At 35.4% G+C, this 7,786-nt stretch overlaps 1 long non-coding RNA gene across 5 annotated transcripts; it reads left to right on the top strand.

Moving 5' to 3' along the window:
- Positions 1-669: 669 nt before the first annotated feature.
- LOC126810952 (uncharacterized) lies at positions 670-6,599 on the top strand. 5 transcript variants are annotated; one of them, XR_008789416.1, is made up of 6 exons: positions 670-1,288; positions 1,980-2,089; positions 3,192-3,311; positions 3,573-3,664; positions 5,384-5,471; positions 6,255-6,599. It is a non-coding gene; the product is annotated as an uncharacterized LOC126810952 (long non-coding RNA). The 5 variants fall into 5 exon arrangements; XR_008789418.1 differs by lacking the exon at positions 670-1,288 and adding an exon at positions 1,555-1,593; XR_008789417.1 differs by lacking the exon at positions 670-1,288 and adding an exon at positions 1,634-1,761.
- The last annotated feature ends 1,187 nt before the right edge of the window (positions 6,600-7,786 follow it).

The following is a 7,786-nucleotide window of genomic DNA, read 5'->3' as shown; positions in this document are numbered from 1 at the left end:
CATCCGAACGACTATACAAAAATGTATTTTGTAACCCCTACAGCCACACCACCCTCCAATCACTCTATGACGATTGCAAATATAATCAGAGATATTCAACGCCAGTCATCCTTATGGTGAACGCAAGACCATGAGGTCTGTCAAGCAAGTTATTGAATTAAACTGAACTCTGTGTTAGTCCCAAAATGACCTGGCTGCAGCCCGATCCCCTCACAACCTTTGCATCAACAAACTTCTACAGGCCACTGTCTAACGGTGGGCGTGGCCGTTCAAGTAGTTTTTTTTATTGATTATCTCCCTTTGAGTACATCAAACAATGCGTGTATTGGATTATAACCAATCTAATATTAGACAACAAAATCAATTAAATGTTGAATAGTACGGCAAGTAGTTCGTTCGACCTCGTGGTCTTATCAGAATAGATATGTACAAGTACAGCTGGTAACGATGTCGTGATCATTAGTGATCCCACAATACAACGAATAGTTGAATGGCTTTCAAGGCCTGTCATTGCGTTGTTCACTAGTGCTCATGATATGCCTCTACAGTTCTGTCACGTTGAACAGACACGTCGATAAGACCGTTTGTGTAGTGGATGTGGTCTTATTCCAGGACAGAATTCATATTTTAGTAATATTTTGCTGCGAACACAATTTAATAGTCTACACTGAAAAAAAACTTGTGTTGGATCTCAACACAAGTACTTGTGTGAAAATTATTCTACACAAGTTATGTGTTGTTTTGCATTGCATTAACACAAACTTGTGTTCTTTTTAATGCATTAACACAAATCTTGTGTTTTTTCCATATAATTAACACAAGTAATGTGTACCGTCAACAAATATTTTTTTTTTTAAATTTGAACTCCATACAAAGTCTTAATTCGGGGGACCACAAGTAAGAGAAAGGTATTTTTTACTCAGACAATATAGCCAGACAGACTTGAATGCTAATTGGTGTTAAGATGTCTGTAGTTAAAATAAAGTTGGGCCCAATAAACTGGTAGATCAAAGGCCTGTTGAGCGCTCATGCCCGGTGTGATTTTAACAATTGACTCCAAATGCGTTGACAAGAAAATAAGTAAAACTGTTATTGAATGTGATTGGTTGATAAAATCAACGTACTATAGGCTACATTTTGTCTGCGATGTCATCTCGGTGGAAGCGGACATTAAATGAAGTGATTTCACACAATTAATTTAACATTTAACAACGTGCTGAAATGATTTTGGAGCAGTGATATGTTTGACAAATGTAAGCTAATGGTCACATAGAATACAAGACCGCAGGTTTGTGAATATTTATATAAAAAAAATAATACCATGTATGTAATTTAGCATCGATATTGTTTCTCTGTATAATATTAGTATTTCGTTTCCTTAAAAAAACCTCCAACAATTTAAACCGGAAGTTCATGTTTATAATATGGCGCGGTCAGGAAAAAAATTTCGGCATGTTATTATCAAATCTGTTCAATTTTTCTGAAATCATGCTTAATTAACATTAGTTGTTCGGCGCTACGATGTTGTTCAAATACTTACATTACAGAATCGCATTATGATTAAAGCAGAAACGGTTCGACTTGAACCAGCAGGTAAGAATCTGTTTTGAAATTATATCTTGGGAGGTTGGATTGGCGTTGGAGACCCGATTGGCGGCCATTTTGATTCTTGTTTCATGATTTTTTTTATATTATAACGATTTTGCCAAGAGTAGACATAAACGCGGGCACAGACTAGAAAAAATCTTTTTACACTTTTGTGTTAGTTGAATTGTAATCTAATTTATGTTTAAAAAAACAACCTTAAATCAAATAAGCAGATATTTTCCCCAAACCCTCCGTTCAACCTCCGACTCTGTCACTCTGTGGAATATTATTAGGCCCCTATTTTCCTGATTCAGTCACAGTTAATAAATAATAAATAATGGAACTAGAATCAGTCTGTGGAAGTTTCTCTATAGTTTCATTATTTTTTCCAGTCAGTGATGATATGACTCATTCCACCTTACAGTTACAGCAATTACCGTATTGAGAATTTACCGTTCAAGGACTCCATTTTGGCATTGAATTGGAATTTGAAGAAAAACTGGTAACAATTTCATTTAATTTTTATATTTTCTATTTTTTTTTTTTACCAATGTCCTACAATGATTAGTGTATGTGAACATACAATCCCAAGTAAAGTATTTATATGACACTTACATGCAACAGAGAGAGAAAAATGACATAAACAAGGCCTTACGTGTACTTGTATTTGAAGAATCAAGTAGTCCAAGCTATGCCTATATGCATACCGGTAATCAACTACGACGACGATTAGCTTTCTTCCGTTTCCACCATTTCCCTGCACACTGTTCCATTCTACTTAGCCTACAGACGCTAGGTTGTTTCGGGAAAAAGGACAGGTAAGGTTAAATTTGATATGAATAATTCGTTTGCTGGTATGGGTATTTAGCAAACGGAGGAAACCGAATGGCCCAGAGAAAAACTCAAGAGATTGGACAGGCGACTCTACTCCTTGAAATCGAAACCATGCCACTTAACACAATGACAGACCCTGTGATTTCATGTGAATGCATTAACTACTAGACCATTCCCCCCAGCCCCACCCCATATTGAATAAAAGTATGGCTTATTTCAAATATGATATTTACATATAAAGAAAGTAGAGAGACTTCAATCTTACTAGAAAAATACTAGATTACCTGAAATGAAATGGGGTTTAAAGACAACGTCCTACTGTTCAGCTCCGACTGGTCTAATGCAGTGTGCTAAGAGAAAATGTTTGTCCGGGCAGCGACACTATGGCCTACTCTCATAGTGAATTCAAACTGCCAAGAGAACTTTTATGTGTACGCCATGCAATGTGTACATTGGATCTCAGGGGAAACCACTCTGAAAAATCAAGATGAGCTTTCTCGGTCAACCCCAAGAGGTAACCTGTGGCCTCCATGCTAGTATTCCAGCACCTAACTCACTCAGTCACCATGGTCGTCTTCTACTTACTGCGACATTGAAACCATGTGACAAACAAGGATTATAAAAATAGATTTTTACGGCTTAGGTAGTTCCTTGGGATTAAAATTTTTGATAGATATAGATACATTAGTTTCAATTTCAAATCACACAGTTTGTATATATGGTATGGTAGCTTTAATGGTAAATTACATATAATGTATTTATTTTTTCAGTTTCAATATTGGATGTATATGCAAATCACCCAGGAAAAGATCATGTAAGAAAAGAAATTATAAAAGTAAAAAAATGGAAGAAATGGCTGGAAAAAATGATGATAGAGCAGCTTTTTCTTGGTGGGTAACTATTTAATTCTTATAGAAAAGATTGCTGTTATGCTATTTTGAAATCTAAAATTCAGTTTAGTATAGTAAAACTGTACACTACATGTATGAGCACAGATAGAATCTTAGTTAGATATGACTGTCTCATCTGTGGCAAAGCAAACCAACACATGAAACAAAACAAATGTAGTTAAATTAACATTTTTTGACTTAATCAAAACTGTCTAGTCAATTTAAGCCAACTAATGTAATACATTGCATATTTTTTTTCAGTTAGCCACCTCGGAAGATCAAGACAGCTGGAAAGGGCTATTGATATTGTGGAAGTGTTTTCTTACAGAGGTTGCTTATCAGACAAAGGCTATGTAAGTACCATGCATACCGGTATTTGCTTTTTGAATCAGGAACTGGTTCTATACACTTGGTGGGGGTGGGGGGTGGATGGCCGAATGGTTAGCATGTGCGTGCTGTATCATACGGCCTGTCATCCTCGGTTGTACGTGACAAGGAGTAGGGTTGCCTGTTCAACCTCGTGGGTTTTCTCCAGGTCCTACGGTTTCCTCCCACTGCGAAAGACCTATATGACTTCAAAACTATAAGATGGATGCAATGTTACACCCTTTCATAATCATTATTATAAAGCGTTCAAATGCATGAATTTGTAAAATATAATTAATATCATATTGTAATACTGTTTGCAATACTGTATTCACCACTGCCTTAGTGGAGATAATTGGTAAATTAAATGATTATTTTTTCATTTTGTCTTTTTTTCAAGACTTTTGTTCTGGCTTCTGACCCATTGAGGCATAATAATCTACCTGGGTCTGTAACTTGAAAAGACACAATAAGTATTATGCAAAGTTGAAACAAAATAGAGACTCAACGTGTGGAAAAATAAGTTATTTATTTAAAAATTGTGAACCGTAGAAAGTATATTTATTGCCAACTCAACCACATACTATCATCCAGGGTTTATGGACCTACTTATAGTTCAACCTTCGACGATGGGTTGTATGTTCAATCTAGTTGGAGGTGTACGATTGAACATACAATAATTCAATAACTCACTTCTCTTGGTATAATCTTATATTCTGTAACAATATCTAACAAAGATAATATATACATATAATACTGACCCACAGGATAGGTAACTTAATAAGGAACAGCATCTAAGAAATTACGTATCAGAGACCTGCCCTTCAGTATGTCCTCTGTCTGCCTGTGGTTAACTGCCCTTTTCTTTAATATACAATTTTTAGGACTTTTATACCTTAGCTTTGTTTTTAGTTACAATATAATCCTTAATACCTTACTGGAATAACTTTACAATAGATAATAATTTATGAAACAATGTCTCTCTAATATAATTACAGAGTTTATTTTAATTAGGATTCTTGCTAATCTATAATGGCTCTGGCCTCAAATTAACTATGCTCTAATTCTACCTGGTCATAATACTTGAATATTAAACCATCAAATTATTTTATAATTTTGAAAATGAAATGAAATGGGGTTTAACATCCTACTGTTTTGCTCATAAACTGGGCTAATGAAGACGGGCATACACCATACAGTGTGCTATGAGGGAAATTTTGCCCGGGCAGTGGCGCTACAGCCTACTCTTATATCGAATTCCAACTGCCAAGGGATCTTTTACATGCACGCCAATGTGTACACAGGACCTCGTTTTTTTATCCCATCCAAACGACTAGACAGCTGTCCTTGTCAGGTCCTCCGTCCTGTATCACTGACAAGGGGAAGACACGTCGGAAAATCTGGATGAACTTTCTCAGCCAATTCAGGGATCGAACACCCGACCTCCAGGCTAGTGAGCCAGCGTCGTACCCTCTTAGCCATGTGATCTCCTTATAATTTTGAAAAAGAATATAGTGATTGTAAAAGCTAATAAGTTATCAGTTGCATTTTATTTTTGTTTTTAATGTTAAATATCCCTCTCAAACACAATTATATTTTAATTCTCTCCAGAAATTTGTGTAAAATATAGACTGTAAATTAAAACTTTCATCTTTTAACTGTTGAGTCAATTTAAGTCATCTCATACATAGTATGTTTTTTTCCAGTTAACTACATCAGAAAGATAAAAACAGTTGGAAATGGCTATTCATATTGTGGAAACTTTTCTCACAGAGCTTGATAATCAGGCAAAATGTAAGTAACATACATATTTGTATTTTTAATCAGGAAGTAGTTTTATACACTTGCTTGGTAATCTAGTTATTCTTCTTGGGGCAATGCCTAGGACTCAGCTATTTCAAGTACTTGGCATGCTTGATTTTTGCCAATCACATCCATTACAGTAAATAGCAGTAAAATAATGATGGACAATATTTTACTTTTCAAATAGATTTCAATAGATTTTAAAGGGTAATATCCAATTTGTTGTCAATGGAAATAAAATAAGAATGGGTCCAAAAATAATTAGACATTGCCAAGTAAATAGGTGCTGCCAATGATGTAGTAGGGAATCTGGATTTGCAGACAATACATGTATGAACCGGGTGAATAGTTGACCTATTATGAGACTTCAGTCCCAAATCTCAAGACTTTTTTCTGACTTGGCCTGACAAAGACAGCTGTCTAGTCCTTCCGATGACACGAATATTGGAATGCACGTAAAAGATCCCCTGGCAGTTGGAATTCGATATAAGAATAGATGATAGTGCCGCTGCCCGGGCACACTGTGTGGCATATGCCCGTCATTATTAGCCCAGTATAGGAGCAGAACAGTAGGACGTTAAACCCCATTTCATTTCATTTTTCTGACTTTTAACCCATTTGATTTGAGCATAATAATCTGCCTGGGTCTTTAAGTGGACAAGACACAATAAGCGTTACGCAAAGTTGAAACCAAATAGAGACTCAGTCTCGATGTGGCAAAATAAATTGTTTATTTAAACATTGTATTCTTATTGCCTACTTTTTATTTTTTAGGCTGGAACACCCTTGAAAGAGTATTTGGTGTATGATAACAACAAGAGAACCCAAGCATCAATTTATTTTATACTTCTGGGAAAGAATGCATTTGACCCAATTTTTAAATATTTATTTTTTGTTATTAATGTTAAATTTTCTTCCAAAACACAATTAGATTTTAATTCTCTTCAAATATGTATGTATAATATAGCAAGTAAACTGACATATAAATCACTTAGAATTTGGTCGGAAATCATAAAGTATTTAATAGGCATTACTAGAAACCAAATGTAGATCAAATACACCCAGAATTACAAAAAACCTTGACCTACATTAAGGTGACTTTCCCTTGCTTATAAAATGAAATACGTTTTAATATCCTGCTTTTCTGTGTTCTTAGAGTGATTCTACCCTATTCTTATATCAAATATTTCAACTGTCAAGGGTTCTTTAGAGGGTACCCAGGGGGGCCGAATGGTTAACACGCACACATTTGATTTGAAGGTCTGTCATTGATTCAAATAATTCAATTTTCAAGGGTTCTTCAAAGTGTACGCAGTTGGGTTGGTTTCAATTCTGGGGGGTGGGGGTGGATGGCCGAATGGTTAGCACGTGCATGCTGTATCATACGGCCTCCTGTCATTGAGTCAACTGGCATGGTTTCGAATCCCCGGTTGTAGACAAGGAGTGGGGTCGCCTGTCCAATCTTGTGGGTTTTCTCCGGGACCTCCGGTTTCCTCCCACTGCTAAAGACCCCTACGCGCTAGCGAATTATTGAAATAAAATTAAACCATATGTTAGTCCCAAAATGATCTAGTTTGTGTCGAGTAGACGTTAAACCCCATTTCTCTCTGTCTCTCTCTCTTTTGATTCTGGGCTTGTACCCAATTATCCCTTGCCATATCCAACACTGAAAAGTGGGAACTATGCCGGAAAATCCAGTTGAAATTTCGCGGCCAACGCCTTATGCTCACTGAACCACTGTGGCTTATGACTTGTGATTGTATATAAATCTTTTGTACATATGATATTTTTTTATTTCAATCCTGTAATCTTGATGCTTTGCTTCTTTTATTTATAAAATATTCATTTTGTTTGGGGTTTTTTAAATGAGGAAAAGGCTCTACATCATTTTATTACTCCTGCAAAATAGAGCAATTTTCTTTTGTTAGTTTTCTGTGTATGCTAGTTATTTCTAGATGCCTCACAAATCACTTGTAGTGTGATTTTGTAGCATTTTTCAGTTTTTGAAATTGTTTCAATTTAGTGCATAATTAATCTTATTAGTGCTTAGTTTGGATGTTATTAAATTTAGATATATTTGAATTATATATTTTGGGGTATGGGGTAGGGATACTGTGTACATATCTTTATATTCTCAGTTCTTGTTTTGGGGTAAAGAACAATTTAAATAGCTATTTTATATTTTGTGATGGGTAAAGTGTGTGGGGCAAAAAACAATTTAAATAGCTATTTTATATTTTGTGATGGGTAAAGTAGGGGGGGGGGGGCATTATATATAACACAATATAATTTGTATTAGAATTGAA

Source organism: Patella vulgata, chromosome 1, assembly GCF_932274485.2.
Source record: "Patella vulgata chromosome 1, xgPatVulg1.2, whole genome shotgun sequence".
Taxonomy (NCBI): Eukaryota; Metazoa; Mollusca; class Gastropoda; family Patellidae; genus Patella; species Patella vulgata.
The sequence above is the reverse complement of the archived record's forward strand: the minus strand, read 5'-3'. Positions and strand labels throughout refer to the sequence as shown.